This window comes from Bufo bufo, chromosome 2 (genome assembly GCF_905171765.1).
Source record: "Bufo bufo chromosome 2, aBufBuf1.1, whole genome shotgun sequence".
In the NCBI taxonomy this organism is placed as follows: Eukaryota; Metazoa; Chordata; class Amphibia; order Anura; family Bufonidae; genus Bufo; species Bufo bufo.
In genome coordinates, this window is record NC_053390.1 from 629,161,898 (window position 1) to 629,179,371 (window position 17,474).

Consider the following 17,474-nt stretch of genomic DNA (forward strand, 5'->3'; position numbering starts at 1 on the left):
GAAACCTGGAGCAGCTGTCATGGGCAGGGATAGTACATGTCTTTCACAGCTCACTGGGTCAATATGTTTCATGCCAATAAGGCCAGGACTAAAGAAGAGCAAACCACTCGAGATTCATTTTGGGGTTGCTCAAATTGCCTTGAAAGTTGGTATATAGCCCCCTCTAGCCACCTAGAACTTAAAATTTTAAAGAAAACTTGTTATCTCTTTTAATAAATTTTTTAAATTAATTTATTTTTACCTTCCCTCTCCCCAAGCTCTATAACGCTAAGACAGCAATAGTAAATGATGTCTGAGTGACTCTGACATACATAGCTATGGGTAAAAGCATATTTCACGGCGTTAATAAACAGCATGTTTAACCCCTTCTACCCGGGCCAGTTTTCACCTTCCTGCCCAGGCCATTTTTTGCAAATCTGACTTGTGTCACTTTATGCAGTAATAACTTTGGAGCGCTTTTATTTATCCAAGCCATTCTGAGACTGTTTTCTTGTGACACATTGTACTTCATTATAGTCATAAATTTGAGTCAATATATTTCACCTTTATTTATGAAAAAATCCAAAATTTGGCAAAAATTTTGAACAATTCGCAATTTTCTAAATTTCTATTTGTCTGCTTTTAAAACAGAAAGTGATACCTCATAAAATATCTATTACTTAACATTCCCCATATGTCTACTTTATGTTTGAATCATTTTGTAAATGTTATTTTACTTTTTGGGGACCTTAGAAGGCTTAGAATTTTGGAAGCAATTCAAATAATTTGGAAGAAAATTTACAAAACCCACTTTTTAAGGACCAGTTCAGGTCTGAAGTCACTTTGTGGGGCTTACATAATAGAAACCCCCCCATAAATGACCCCATTGTAGAAACTACACCCCTCAACCTACTCAAAACTGATTTTCCAAACTCTGTTTACCCTTTAGGTGTTCCACAAGAAATAAAGGAAAATGGAGATAAAATTTTGAAATTTAACTTTTTGGGCAGATTTTCCATTTTAATCAATTTTTTTATTTAACACATCGAGTGTTAATATCCAAACAAAACTCTATATTTATTACCCTGATTCTGTGGTTTACAGAAACACCCCACATGTGGTCGTAAACTGATGTAAGGGCACATGGCAGGTCGCAGAAAGAAAGGAACGCCATATGGTTTTTGGAAGGCAGGTTTTGCTGAACTGGTTTTTAGATGCCATGTCCCATTTTAAGCCCCCCTGATGCACCCTCACAGTAGAAACTCCCAAAAGTGTCCCCATTTTGGAAACTAGGGGATAAGGTGACAGTTTTATTGGTACTATTTTGGGGTACATATGATTTTTAATTGCTCTATATTATGTTTTTTGTCAGGTAAGGTAACCAAAAAATTTCTGTTTTGGCACTGTTTTTATTTTTTATTTTTACAACGTTCATCTGACAGGTTAGATCATGTGCTACTTTTATAGAGCAGGTTGTTATGGATGTGGTGATATCAAATATGTCTACTTTATTTGTTTGTTTCAGTCTTACATAAAGCTTTTAAAAATATGTTTTTGTGTCTCCATTTTCTCCATTTTCTGAACGCCATCTTTTTTTTTTTTTTTCTGCCAAACATTTTGTGCTGGGGCTCATTTTTTGCAGGAAGAGTTGACGTTTTTATTGGTACCATTTTTGCGTGCATATGATTTTTTGATCATTCATTATTACACTTTATGAGGCAAGGTGACCCAAAAAATTGGTTGTTTTGGCACAGTTTTTATTTATTTATTTTTACAGCGTTCACCTGAGGGGTTAGGTCACGTGATATTTTTATAAAGCAGGTCGTTTACGGATGTGGCAATACCTAATATGTATAATTTTTCTTATTTATTTAAGTTTTACACAATAATAGCATTTTTGAAACAAAAAAAAATTTGTTTTAGTGTCTCCATAGTCTGAGAGCCATAGTTTTATATTTTTTGACCGATTGTCTTAGATAGGGGCTCATTTTTTGCGGGATGAGATGACGATTTGATTTGTTCTCTTTTGGGGGGCATACGCCTTTTTGATCGCTTTGTGTTGCAATTTATGTGATGTAAGGTGACAAAAAATGGCTTTTCTTGGCACTGTTTTTATTTAAATTTTTTTACTGTGTTCATCTGAGGGGTTAATTCATGTGATATTTTTATAGAGCTGGTTGTTACGGATGCGGCAATACCTAATATGTATACTTTTTTATTTATTCTTATTAATTATTATTTATTATTATTTATTTCACTTTAACACAATAATTGCATTTTTGAAACAAAAAAAATGATGTTTTAGTGTCTCCATGTTCTGAGAGCTATAGTTTTTTATTCTTTGGGCAATTGTCTTATGTAGGGGTGATGGTTTTATTGGTACCATTTTGGGGGCCTACACCTTTTTGATCGCTTGGTGTTGCACTTTTTGTGATGTAAGGTGACAAAAATGGCTTTTTTGTACAGTTTTTATTTTATTTCTTTTACGGTGTTTGTCGGACGGGTGGATCATGTGATATATTTATAGAGCCGGTCGTTACGGATGCGGTGATACCTAATATGTGTTTGTTGACTTTTTTTTCTATTTTTTTTATATAAAATCAGGGGAAAGGGGCTTTTTTCTTTTTTTACTTGAAACTTTCTTTTTTTATTAAAAACTCTTTTTATTTTTAAACTTTATTTCTTTCCCACTCTGGGACTTTACTTTTGGGGGTCTGATCCCCTCTGCAATGCATTACAATTCATCTGTATTGTAATGCATTGCCTGTTAGTGTATTACACTGAGTAATACACTAACAGGTTGCCTAGGAGACTGAGCCTGAGGCTGGATCTCCTGGGCACCCATAGTAGGCAGGTCCCAATGTTGTGCAAGGCATTGGGCAGCTTCTGAATGGCATCGGGCTGCCTTCTCACCCATCAGGTCCCCGCCACAGCAGCTCGGGGACCCGATGGTCTCCCTCACCCGCCTCAAATCCCTTCTATGCCATGGTCAGCGCTGATCGCGGCATAGAATGGGAAAATCCACCCGCATTGGCTTCTACAGTGATGCCGGTGGATACACCAGGTGAGCGGATAACAGGGACTGCCGGGCCCCAGCAATGATCACCGCGCCCGATCACCATGACTTAATGATACGCCAAAATGCGGTAACGCACCTGCCGGCATGATGTACTATTATGTCATATGTTGGGAAGGGGTTAATATCACACTGCGCTGGCACATGTGTTATGCTTTTTCATAATCCAAAGTTTCCAAATATTATCCTGTATATCGGGAGCAGATGATGTTTAAACACACACTGTGTTATAAGATAAAACGATTAAAAAAAACTAGCGATATGTTACACGTTGGCAGAAAGGCAGCAGCATGATGGAGGCAGCGACAGCCTTACGAAAGATGATGGTTGGCAGGTCACAGCAGTGGCATGATGGTGTTGGTGGCATGATGGAGACAGCCAAAACAGCCATGAACGTGATGTTAGGCAGGTCATAGCAGTGGCACGATGGAGGTGGCAGCAGCAGCCATACAGAACGCGATTATAGGCAGACTGCATCAGTTGCATGATGCTGGCGGCAGCAGCAGCCGTACAGAATGTGATGATTGTCAGGTCGCATTAGTGGCATGATGGTGGCAGTGGCATGATAGAGGCAGCAGCAGCAGCCTTATAGAAGATGATGGTTGGAAGGTGGCAGCAGTGGCATAATGGAGTCTTTCTTAATTATTATGGAGTGGCCTCTTCTCCTGGGCAGCGTGCACCTGAGCGAGTGCTGGTTTCTTTATATTCAGCATAATGGAGTGTTGAAGGAAGTGTTATATTTAAATATATATGTATATATGCCCTGACATATATACATGTATATTGGCCCTTGACTGTGGGCCCGTCCAGGTGGGACCAGGGGATATACATGGAAATGTATGTAGGCCTCCTTGACAGGCATACATCTCTATGTATATATGTATATATATATGTATGGATGGGCTTATTGTCACGTGTGGGTGTATGCATATTTGTGGATGTGCCCCAAACATCCATGATTGTGCATATACTTATAATATAACTGTATATATGTATATATATGTGTATGGATGTGCCCCAAGCATCCATACACATATAGTATAGGAACCAGACGTGCCGCCCCCCCCCTCATGCATCCCTGCAGGGGATGAGAAGGTCTCCAGATGGCTGGACAATTATGTCCAGCCTCTGGTGACCTCAAAAGGCATGGGATCAATAGAGATCCGATGCCTTTTGGTATTTAACTATCCCCAACCGTTGGGGATAGTTAACATAACAGAGAGAGGAACAAACGTCCCTCCCTCTGTTATCTGCACACCTCCGGCGCGATAATTATCGCACCGCATGGTATGCAGATGCGCTACAGGCGGAGGATCAAAGGAACCCTCCGCCTGGAAGCGCGCTCCGGGATGCGCGGGCCGGCGCGGTGACGTCATATCACCGCGCCGGCCCACGTGTTCTGGCCGGCGGCGCGCACGTGCACGTCCGGACGTGCTGCCTCGGGAGCGAGCGCCGCCAAACTTAAATAGTCAGGCGGCGCTACGCTGAGGCACTTCTGTACAGAGCCCCAGCCGGAGAGGATCATCCCTGGACGAACGAGCAACCCCTGGACAACGAGCATTATACCTAAGTACCCCTCTGATACCCCCCTATTACTATATACCCCATTACTCTCACTCCCTATATACCCCACTACGCTCACCCTCACTGTATACCCCATTACTCTCACTCCCTATATACCCCACTATATACCCCACTACTCTCACTCCCTATATACCCCACTACTCTATATACCCCACTACTCTCACTCCCTACATACCCCACTACTCTATATACCCCACTACTCTCACTCCCTATATACCCCACTATATACCCCCCTACTCACTATAAACCCTACCCTATATACCCCTGGTATATACCCCTGGTAACCTTACCCTATATACCCCTGGTAACCCTAACCCTACCCTATATACCCCTGGTAACCCTAACCTATATACCCCTGGTACCCTACCCCTTATTACCCCTGATAATCCAACACCCCTAGTAATCCCTTCCCTGATTTACCCTAATCACCTCCCGCGGTATATTTATGCTTTATGGTTGGCTTACACTCTAGTAAGACCACCGTCAACCTTCGTCTACCCCATAGGGATAGTTTATAGTACTAGGTGGGTGGGCTGTTAATATTGAATGTGTGTATCGTATAGTTAGTTTGTGGGTGGAATTGGGACTGTGTAGTGTAGTTGAGTACTGTATATCTAGTGCTGTATTGTAAATGTATTGCGTAGTGTATTGTTAATAAATACTGTTATATTTGTATCCGTCGGTAACGTGTAGTTATTGGCGATAGTTAGTTAGTAAGGCGCATGCAGCTAGTGTAGCGATCAATGTAAGGCATAGTGAAGGTATTGTTATTATTATATAAAGGTATAAATAGGCGGAGTTATCAATAGACGGCTCCTCCTATTTATGAATATTAAGTATCAATATTTGCATAAATATTGGTGAGTAATATTCCCCCTTTACATTGGCGAGCCAGGCCCACTGCTAAGAATTTGTTTTCTGTGTTTGGTTTTGGCGAAAAGAATCGCTTACGCTGTGAACTAGTCAGGCGGGAGGGACGCGGTCAGTGGATTCTGAGCGTCCATTGCCTGATAGTTCGTATAGGTAAAGCGGTTTGTTCAATCAGAACCAGACACAGAGCAATCTCTACAGCAGAGAATCTAAAATCTTTTCTGATTTTTCTGTATTAATATTTTCTGATTCCCTTACACGCCCACTGGAGAGAAGTCATCACCTACACCACTGAAGAGAGAACCGTCGTCATTGAAGTCGAACATAAGTCGTCTGGCTGGTCGGGAGAAGGCGTTCCGAATATTGAAGGACCTCCTCCACGCAGCAACACAGCACAACAAACGACACCAATGAAGATGGCCTCTCGTCAAAAAGTAAGTATGAACTTCGCCACACTGCAACACCTCAGCAAACATAGCACATACAACCCCATCATTCCCACCACCTACAAATCCACTGAGCTGCTATGGTCCACTTTATTGGACCAGGCATACGCTCATGACAAACTCTGCATTAATCGCAGCATGTTTAAAAAAACCAAAAAACGGCTCCAAATGTTAGCCAAATTGGTTCACACCTTTGAGGATATCATTTGGAAGCCGGAACATCTGGAAACACTTAACAGCACGGCAAAGGCAGAGGAAGTTTCCAACACTGCAAACTTCCACTGCAATTGTTGTGTTGAGAACATTAAACAGTTACACACATTACAAACACAACTACAAGAGAAATCCCAGTGTACGGTCGAGAGGGGCAGGGAAATTTGCGTGTTAGAGTCTAGACTCTCGGACAAGGAGAGTTTCTACTCTGACATGGATAAGGAACTGCTCAGACTGTACACTGAGATAAACCAGTTCAGGAACAATACGGTATCTATGGATAACATGATTGTTCAACTTCGAGAGGACCTGGCTGCAAAAACGCAAACCATTGCGGATTTGCAGCAGGTCATCTCGAATCTGTCACGGCCTGGTGCTAACAGTATGGTGCCCACGAAACAGGTTTGTGTTTCGGAAACGGCACAGGGGGAGATAGAGGCGACAGCGCCAAGATCTTCCACGGATCAAACATCCGATACAGTAGACACTAGGGGACAGGTGGAACGGACGCTACAATTCACCCACACACCCAGGGAGAATAGTAGCAACCGATCCCAGGAACAGGGCAACGATTGGAGAGAGGAAAGTGGTTGGCCATTTACCACTTCCAATCCGCCAACGCGTCCGGAAAGACAGGAAGATTTTTATCCTAACCATTCCAGTATGGAAAGGATAAACTTCCTGTTACGGATCTGCAAGGAGATCCCAAAATACGATCCCAGTGTAGATCCGTTTACTTCATGTGATATCTTCGAGGGTCACTGTAACAAGTATTCAGTGGCTCACGAATATCGCATGGAGTTATTCAAGTTATGGTTACCTACACACCTAAACCAAAGGTATGAGGTAACGGGGAGGACGCAACCCATGAATGGACAGTTTTATGACAAGGAGGAACGTCTCTCCATACTCATGAGACTGGCAACGGGCCATTGGGACGTCACTCCGGATATCCTGTCCAAGTTCAAACCCACTATACATGACGAACCTCTGTCTATGTGTAGTCGGTTTGAAGCAATGTACAGAAGGGTTACGAAAGATCACGGTATTGGAATTCCACAGGGTATGATACGTATGTTTGTGGAAAAATTTCCATACCTTGACACTGCAATCCGGTTGAGTGCAGCTAGGGAGCCATCCCTCACGGATGCTGCTATGATTATTGAGCAGTGCAGACAGGATACACTGCTCAATAAGAAATCCGTCAAAGTGACGGAGCGTGCGCCTGTACACGATACATCTCAAGATGAACGGGTACAGCACACAAAAGGGAACTCGGCTATTCGCCCCACAGCCCCGCCATTGGAAAGGATGGGAGGCATTCGATGCTTCCTATGTTTACAATACGGGCACATAAAGAGGAATTGTCCACAATGGTCACGTAACAACCGGACAAATCCTGAGAGAACAGGCAATAATAACGGTTTCAAGATGAAACCTAATTATGCCAAACCAGTGGGGGAATATCTGGGACATTCACAGGTCCAGACACCAAAACGTGTGGCTGTTGTGAATGACCCAGCGCGTTCGGTAATGAGTGTGGAATCCCTGGAATCCACACGAAGGGTTCATAGCAAGAACCCACAAGTGGCAGTATGTACCTCACAGGTACCTACTGGGAGTCTGGTAGAAATTGATTGAAGATCAGGGATCCCTAAAGATCTGGCGCCAGTATGTCCCATCATACTGGATTCTTCAGGGAGACCCCACATAAAGGCCAAAATCAAAAATCAGGACGCCGAAATCATGCTTGACACTGGTGCGGAAATTTCCATTACCAATGTCAAACATGATTTACATCCCAACAGCCCTCAGTGTGTGGTGATCGGATTTGATCACCAACAAGGGGGGGTGAGGGCCCACAGAATAGAAGAAGTAATTGTCCAGATTACCAGTCACACGACCCTTAGGATCCCCATGTGGTATTACCCCGGTTCTGACAACATTATTGGAACCGACGTAATGACACAAAATGGGTGGATCTTAGATCTGGCAAATAGTATTGTATGGAAGGGTCCCAGACAATCCAAGGTGTTTGTCATCCAACGCCAGTTTCTGGGACCACCATTGCCAACAATAGATGACTCTACTGAAGTACTTGAACACAAATGGCCTGATATCTCACATAATCCAGACCTTGAGGCTATTGTGTATGAGTACCCCGATCTGTGGGCCCAGGGAAAAAACGATTGTGGCAGACTGATTGGTGTTCAGGTGGACATACAGGGTCCCGACCCTCCACCTCAACGCCAATACCGCTTTCCGCCAGAAGCCACCCATTCAATTTTGGACACCGTCCAAGAATTAAAAACTAGGGGGGTGGTCATAGAGGGCAATTCTAAATGCAACAATGCCCTCTGGCCAGTAAAGAAAAAGGACACCAATGCATGGAGGCTCACCATAGACCTCCGGGTCCTCAACAAATACACCCCAATGTCCGCTCCAGTGGTGGCACAGACTCCTGACATCATGGCCAGAATAAGCGGCAAAAGTCGCATATTCTCAACCATAGATGTTGCCAATGGGTTCTTCTCAATTGAACTCACTGAAAACTGTAGGTACAAATTTGCCTTTACAGTAGGGGACAAACAGTACATGTTCGGTGTACTCCCCCAGGGGTTCCACAGTAGTCCCACGTATTTCCACCAGGCATTGGCGGCCGTTCTGAGTGTATTCTCACGGCCGGAATGCCTTCTGCAATACGTGGATGACCTGCTCTTACACACAGAAACCATAGAAGAACACTTGGTTCTGTTAAAAGAACTATTGGGACTCCTGGCCAAGTCAGGACTCAAGCTGAGTCCCCACAAGGCAAATTTGGCCAGAACAGAGGTAACTTTCCTTGGAGTCCAAATTTCTTTTGGAGCCAAAGGAATCGTGGCAGCCAGAGTGGAAGCCATGGTAAAGTTACCTAGACCGGGCACTCTACAAGATTTGAGAAAATTCCTGGGAGTTGCTAATTTTATGAGGGAGTTCATAGAGGATTTTGCTGCCAAAGCAAAACCCCTCTATGAACTCCTCAGAGGAGAAGACCCCTCAATCAAAGGTTGGTCTGATGCACAGGAAGGGGCCTTTTCTACTTTGAAAAGGGACCTCTCCTCTGCCCCTGTATTGGCCACTCCCCATCCTGAAGGGGAAATAGCCATACAGGCGCATGCAGGGACGGAGTCTATCTCAGCGGTCCTCCTACAGCAGATAGGGTATGACACTAGACCGCTGGGATACTTCTCCAGGTTACTTTCGCCTGTTGAACGAGGGTTCGATGAGTGTGCCAAACAACTGGCAGCCATACACTATGCCGTCAAAACCACTGAGCATATTGTAGGCTTCAGGCCCCTCACTTTACAGACTCCACACTCTCCATTGGCCCTCTTGCTCCGTGATACACTCCCTGGAGTCTCCCAACAGAGATTCGGGAGGTGGATTATGGATCTCAGTGGCCGGAGTCTGCAGGTGAACCACAAAGCCAAGTATGTTCTGTCCCAGTTATTGAACCTAACTGGCACCGAACATGACTGTGGCCAACCAGCGCATATCAACGCGCCACAAATTTTCAGGACCGATAAACATCCAGAAGACAGAGTCATCTTTGTGGATGGCTCTCGATTTTTCATGGATGGGACCTATGTCACAGGTTTTGCTGTGCTGGATGAGACCACAGGTACCCAGAATCTGGTCAAGTTACCAGGTCACATGTCGGCACAGCGGGCGGAACTGGAGGCGGTCAAGGAAGCCTTGCTTCTTCAACCCCCAGGGAAACGAACTATATATAGCGACAGTTCATATGTAGTTCGTTCTCTCACCCTGCACCTGGACACATGGAAAAGACGAGGATTTGTGGATAGCCAAAACAAACCTCTGGCTCATTTGTCGGTCCTGAAAGAACTTTGGGAATGGGGCATGGCACACACGGCGGAAGCAGCCATCATAAAAATCCCTGCGCATCAGAAAGGGGATGAGCCTTTGACGTTGGGTAACAACAAGGCGGATGAATTGGCCAAACTAGCGGCAGTGTCTGGGATCCTTCAGGAAACAGACACTGAGCCGTTACCAGCCTACCAGATTGCAGTTCGTACCAACCTGAGTAAAGGCCCGGTGTCATTTGAGGAGGAACAAGCAAAAGATCCTCTTCTAATGACACACCTCACATCTCCACAGCATCCCTGGTCAATACAGCAGGGGATCCTGTGTCACGATACCGGTACACAGCAACTTCCTCTTCCCGTGGTTCCACAGCATCTGCAAGCAGAGCTAACCAGATTGAACCACCAACTGTTTGGACACCTGGGCCGGGATAAACTCTTGTCTCTCCTGAGAGACAAATTATACTGGCCGGGAATGTCCAACACAGTAGAGGAAGTAACACAACAGTGCCTGGTTTGTGCTCAGGTTAACCCAAGGGCGTCAGCCCTAAAGCCGGTGTTGCAGCGAGTTCCTCCTGCAGATGGTCCATGGTCCGCACTACAAATAGATTTTATAGGACCTTTACCAACAGGAAGTCGTAACTATCGTTACGCACTGGTGGTAGTGGATGTCTTCTCTAAGTGGGTAGAAGCCATCCCCACGGTTAATGATTCGGCTACAACCACTGCCCGTGTTCTCTGGGAACAGGTTCTGTCACGATGGGGTATCCCCAGATTGATAGAGTCGGACAGAGGGACCCATTTCACGGGTAAGGTAATGAAAGCACTTTGTGGTCTTTTAGATATAAAGCAAAGGTTTCACGTGCCTTACCACCCTCAGTCTGCGGGCATCGTGGAGCGGATGAACCGGACCATAAAAACACGACTTTCTAAAGCACTACTGGAGAAAGGTTCCTCATGGGTAACCTCTCTGCCAGCCGTGCTAATGGGAATCCGAGCTACCGAGGCTACTAGTACCGGTATCACCCCATTTGAACTAATGACCGGACGCAAAATGCCCCTATGCCTACCCAATGAACCCCTAGTGTCAGAACCAGTGAAGAACGCCATCGCCAGAGACCTGTTTCTCCAACAGGTACAACTAAACCTGAAGGAGTTATTGCCTCATGCAGCGATACGGCTACACAGACCGTATCTACAGGGGGAAACGCCAATGCCCTCTGTAGGAGAGCTAGTGATGGTGAAAATCTTCCGTCGGGCCGGCCCCTGGGATGCAAACTGGGAAGGACCCTATCAGGTCCTTGAAGTAATGGGTGACACCATGCTAAAGGTGCAAAGGCCGATGACGACCAAGAAAAAGTCACGTAGGCGACAGGGAGTTTTATGGATCCATATCGACCAGGCCAAAGCCACCCGAGCCTCCCCAACTCAATAACATGAACCCTCACAGAGTTGGGTGACCGGGGGGAGGGGGGGGTGTTTTGGTGGGGTCAAAGGTGGATCCATGAAGCTAATTACATTCACATTGAATTAACAGATCACGGGATGGAGACTCACCAAGGTTACGACTAGCCTGAAAAGATATAGAAATCCTCTGAACATGGCATATCCCGAACTTGTGGTACTGGTGGTAAGCATGGTGATGGCAGGTTCAACCTCTTTGGGGGAGGGCCTGGGAGTTAATATAGATATGGCTGACATATCTATGAATAAACCCGGCCTTTTAATGGTGGAATGTTTGGAGGGCAAAATCCTGACACCATACGAGAACTTTTCATTTACACCAGGACAGTGGTATCTGTATGGTTTCCAGAGGGAGAGTTTTGCCCAAGGTGTAATTCAACATTATACCCCTGTGGAGAATGTGTCTGCCATACAACATGATTTACATGCACTCTGCCTCAAAGAATTCAGACATTTTCGGGACTCTGACCCTACTCCTATGAGATCCTTAAGATGGGTGTCTAAGGACCCTCACTTACATCCTTACAAACAAGTGGAAGCCAACACTACCACAGTGTTGTGTACCAAGGAGGGGGTTCTGAGTCCCGAGGATGTCACGGGTGCAGAGTATAGTGGCTGGTATATCCTTAAAGCTACCTTCATAAGGAGGGATAGCCAAGATGGGCTGAGGGTAAGGACATATTTTGACAGACCCATTCCGGTAAAGGGCACCCTAAAAGCTTATTGTATGTTAAGAGATTCCCAGATGATTATCACTAGGGAATCCAGTTATGTTCAAGGACATGTGTCCACAGATTACATACGAACCAGTATAGTGATGCTAAAGTTAAACTGCAGTAACTATGGCCAGGCCTTATGGAATGACCAGAGTGGTCCGGTAAAACTGGAAGGCTTTTACCGAGCCACCGTTTTAAAAGTACGGACAGATGCCAAGGATCCCAGGTATGCTCAGTTAAAGGGATCTCCATCCATACGGTCCTTTATGATCACCATCATGAGAGACAATTGTGTTCAGGAGGTGACTGGATATTATTTCGTCACCTATGCCCACTGGGAACAAGATACCCAGATGGTAACCTTGGACACTAATCCCTGGAGTTGGGATTTAGTGTGCAATGGGGTGGATACCCCTACAGTGGATGTATGGATGGACGGTACCCCTATGAATGAGGAATACCGGGGTAGGTATGTGTCTTCCGATTGGAAAGACCCCAGTGGCAGGGATATTAACTTTGACATCAATATAGATGGTTCGTTTAGATGGCCTTTTTGCGAGGCAGTAGATGAAGGGTGCTGGACATTTACACAATGGGCCTATCTGTCTAAATCCAAACCCGTAGGAAAACTAGTGCTACAGGTTGGAGAAAATGACCAATGGTATCCGTTCAGAGGTAGAGGGCAAGTTTGTGTAACGGTGGTAAGGATCCCCTATGAAGCGACAGGTCTACAACCTGTAAAAATGCATTTAGACTCTTGCAACGCCCCTATCCATCAATTGGCAGATCCTATAGCTCCTCAACTGTCCTCCCCATGGAAGATCATCACGGGGACAAAATTCGTCCTATTTACTTGGAGAATTTCTGTAGATGACTTCCGAGTCGACCAGTGGGATCACAGATGTGGGGAGTTTGTGAGGAACCAAATTGACATGATAAGAGGTTGGATAGAGGCAGGGCAAGAGGTAAGAAAAGACGATCTCATACATAGAAATCACCGGGGAAGAAGAGATCTGATAGCCATGGGACTAGGCGGAGGTGCATTGGGAGTGGGCGCCCTGAACACTATGGATATGGAAGTCCTGAGAGGTAAACTTGGGGATGTTGCGCGACACGCCGGAGAAGGATTCGAGACCCAGCTTGATGTAAACCACGTCTTAGAGGGTTTGCAGCATTCGCACATAGATGCCACTACCTCCCTATCTTCTGCTTTACGAGAGAAGTTTAGAAGGTTAGTTGTGGGTCTCTTGGAAGAACAGGATAGAGCTCAGCTCGCTCTGGCGTGTACGCAGGTCCAGAGTGAACTCTCAGGCAACCTTAAACATATTGTATCATCATTGTACGGCGGCCACTTCCCATTTAACCTCCGCCAACGGGTAAGTCCTCTTATATCTCCTTTTGCAGCCAATCACACTAACTGGTGGGTAGTCCAGTGGCACGGCTGTAGGAATCTCACTTGCACTGCTTCATCATTGGCTCCTGTATCTGGCCATCTTAGACAGGGTTACAGTGCAATTAACTTAGGGATTGTCATAAATAACCAGACGGTGCTTCATCCACAGCTCCCCCCGGGCGTTCTAACCTATGAAAGAGGCCATCCTTATCTGTTAGACACAGAGGGATGTTGGAAGAAAGAGGATGCTATCCTCTGTCAAGGTAGTCAGGATCGGGTGTTAAGACACCAATGTTGGAGCACCGAGGGGTCCTGTGAGATGAAGGCCAGCCCAATACCCTCCTCCCTTAAATACTTGGGACAGGGGTATTGGTGCTGGTACCAAAGGCAAAACATGTCTTATACAATCTATGGAACTAACTGCACTGAGAGAGGAGAGCTCCTCCCTGGAGCGTATTGCACCCTTAGTCCCGTCCTAGGTTTAGATGTCGCAGAGTTACAAGGAAGGACACCAATCACCCCGGAGAAGAGACTCGACATCCGCCCTGACGTACCCGTGAGACTCCAGAAGATCCCTCTTGGCTTTGGGATAGAACTCAAACATCTCCTGCTAGACTTCAGCCAAGAAGACGAAATAATTAAGAATCTTCGAGAAACAGAGAAACAGGCCACCATCCAACTGATGCACGACAAGAATAAAATAACGGCAATCACAACTGCGTTGGACAAAGACTCCAAGATCTCCTGGTGGGAAAGTCTGTTCGGCTACAGTCCAAAGGCAACATCCTTCTTCAACCTATTGATTCATCCGGTGATAGTTCTTCTGGTTCTGGTAATCATCATGTACACGGGACTGTGTCTAATCTACAGGAGGGTCAAGAGACTTGCGGACCAACTAAACCAGAACCAGACAGAACTTCACGAAGTTAATCGTAGGAGGCTCAGGACTTAGCTCCAACAAAGTCCTGGAGCCAGAGATCGCATGGACATACTGTTTCCTATGAGGGTCGGGATGAAAAATCCAAAAGCCATCCTGTGACCTCATAGTATTGTGTGTGGGGGTGGGTGTATATAAATATTGTGTTGTAGTAGGTTTTTCCTATGAGGGTTCAGGGTGAACATCCAAAGCCATCCTGTGACCTCATAGCATTATGTACATGTATATCACGTATTGTAGTAGATTTTCGTAAGAAGGATAGGGGTATAATCATAGGCCACCCTGTGACCTCATCATATTGTGTATAGATTTACATTGATTATTTGTATATATGTGTCCTCATGTACCCATGGACACTCTAGGTGTAGATGTGCGACAGCCATACTACAATATGGCTGGACGCACACTTGCATCCTATAAGTCGTTTCCCCAAGGACACAAAGGTCTGTTAACTACCAGTGTCTTGGGAGGTATAGAGAGTAGGCCAAGGCATGAGTCTCTATGGGTACTCACTGAATTGAATTGGGCTGTATTGGGAGGGATATGACATGTTCGTGTGAGTGGGGTAGAGTAGATTCCCTAGGGTCAGGCCCCTCATCTACTAAAGTATTTGCCGCTTCAATATCGACAATGGTGACTTTTTGTAGGGGTTGGATTGAATGATGGTAGTGCGGGGTTCTTTCCCGCAGGTAGAATTTAGGTACTATGACATCACCTCCCCCCCCCAGAAAATCTGACCTGCCTTGTAAAAACCTATGTATCTGTCCATGGGAGAACCTCTCTAACAACTCAGTCTTCAATTAAGATGAAAATCATACTGGTGTTAAAAGGTACGGCCGTCCATACCCCATAAGGAGGTGCTACATGAATTACCGGCACTAACATTGGGGGTAACGGACGCCAGAAGAACAACACTGGCCAAGAGAGAGACGGCAAGGGTGAAGCCATTCCGGAGTCAGAAATAGACTACATAGGGAGTGGCTGACACCTGAGGAACATAATGTAAGATGCCGAGGAAGTTATCCAAGGAAAAGACGGTGTATTCGGTGGACGGAGGCGTTGGTGAAGGGCAGGTCGGAGATGTTAGTCATGACAGGTGATGTCTAGGTACCTAAGGGTCATACTACTTCAGTCCTTCCTGAATTGTCACCTAGAGTGCGATTGAGAGGGGGTAAATACCTCCCAACCCTTCCCCCAAAATGTTTATTGTCGTATTCCCGACAACAGGGGGATTGTTGAAGGAAGTGTTATATTTAAATATATATGTATATATGCCCTGACATATATACATGTATATTGGCCCTTGACTGTGGGCCCGTCCAGGTGGGACCAGGGGATATACATGGAAATGTATGTAGGCCTCCTTGACAGGCATACATCTCTATGTATATATGTATATATATATGTATGGATGGGCTTATTGTCACGTGTGGGTGTATGCATATTTGTGGATGTGCCCCAAACATCCATGATTGTGCATATACTTATAATATAACTGTATATATGTATATATATGTGTATGGATGTGCCCCAAGCATCCATACACATATAGTATAGGAACCAGACGTGCCGCCCCCCCCCTCATGCATCCCTGCAGGGGATGAGAAGGTCTCCAGATGGCTGGACAATTATGTCCAGCCTCTGGTGACCTCAAAAGGCATGGGATCAATAGAGATCCGATGCCTTTTGGTATTTAACTATCCCCAACCGTTGGGGATAGTTAACATAACAGAGAGAGGAACAAACGTCCCTCCCTCTGTTATCTGCACACCTCCGGCGCGATAATTATCGCACCGCATGGTATGCAGATGCGCTACAGGCGGAGGATCAAAGGAACCCTCCGCCTGGAAGCGCGCTCCGGGATGCGCGGGCCGGCGCGGTGACGTCATATCACCGCGCCGGCCCACGTGTTCTGGCCGGCGGCGCGCACGTGCACGTCCGGACGTGCTGCCTCGGGAGCGAGCGCCGCCAAACTTAAATAGTCAGGCGGCGCTACGCTGAGGCACTTCTGTACAGAGCCCCAGCCGGAGAGGATCATCCCTGGACGAACGAGCAACCCCTGGACAACGAGCATTATACCTAAGTACCCCTCTGATACCCCCCTATTACTATATACCCCATTACTCTCACTCCCTATATACCCCACTACGCTCACCCTCACTGTATACCCCATTACTCTCACTCCCTATATACCCCACTATATACCCCACTACTCTCACTCCCTATATACCCCACTACTCTATATACCCCACTACTCTCACTCCCTACATACCCCACTACTCTATATACCCCACTACTCTCACTCCCTATATACCCCACTATATACCCCCCTACTCACTATAAACCCTACCCTATATACCCCTGGTATATACCCCTGGTAACCTTACCCTATATACCCCTGGTAACCCTAACCCTACCCTATATACCCCTGGTAACCCTAACCTATATACCCCTGGTACCCTACCCCTTATTACCCCTGATAATCCAACACCCCTAGTAATCCCTTCCCTGATTTACCCTAATCACCTCCCGCGGTATATTTATGCTTTATGGTTGGCTTACACTCTAGTAAGACCACCGTCAACCTTCGTCTACCCCATAGGGATAGTTTATAGTACTAGGTGGGTGGGCTGTTAATATTGAATGTGTGTATCGTATAGTTAGTTTGTGGGTGGAATTGGGACTGTGTAGTGTAGTTGAGTACTGTATATCTAGTGCTGTATTGTAAATGTATTGCGTAGTGTATTGTTAATAAATACTGTTATATTTGTATCCGTCGGTAACGTGTAGTTATTGGCGATAGTTAGTTAGTAAGGCGCATGCAGCTAGTGTAGCGATCAATGTAAGGCATAGTGAAGGTATTGTTATTATTATATAAAGGTATAAATAGGCGGAGTTATCAATAGACGGCTCCTCCTATTTATGAATATTAA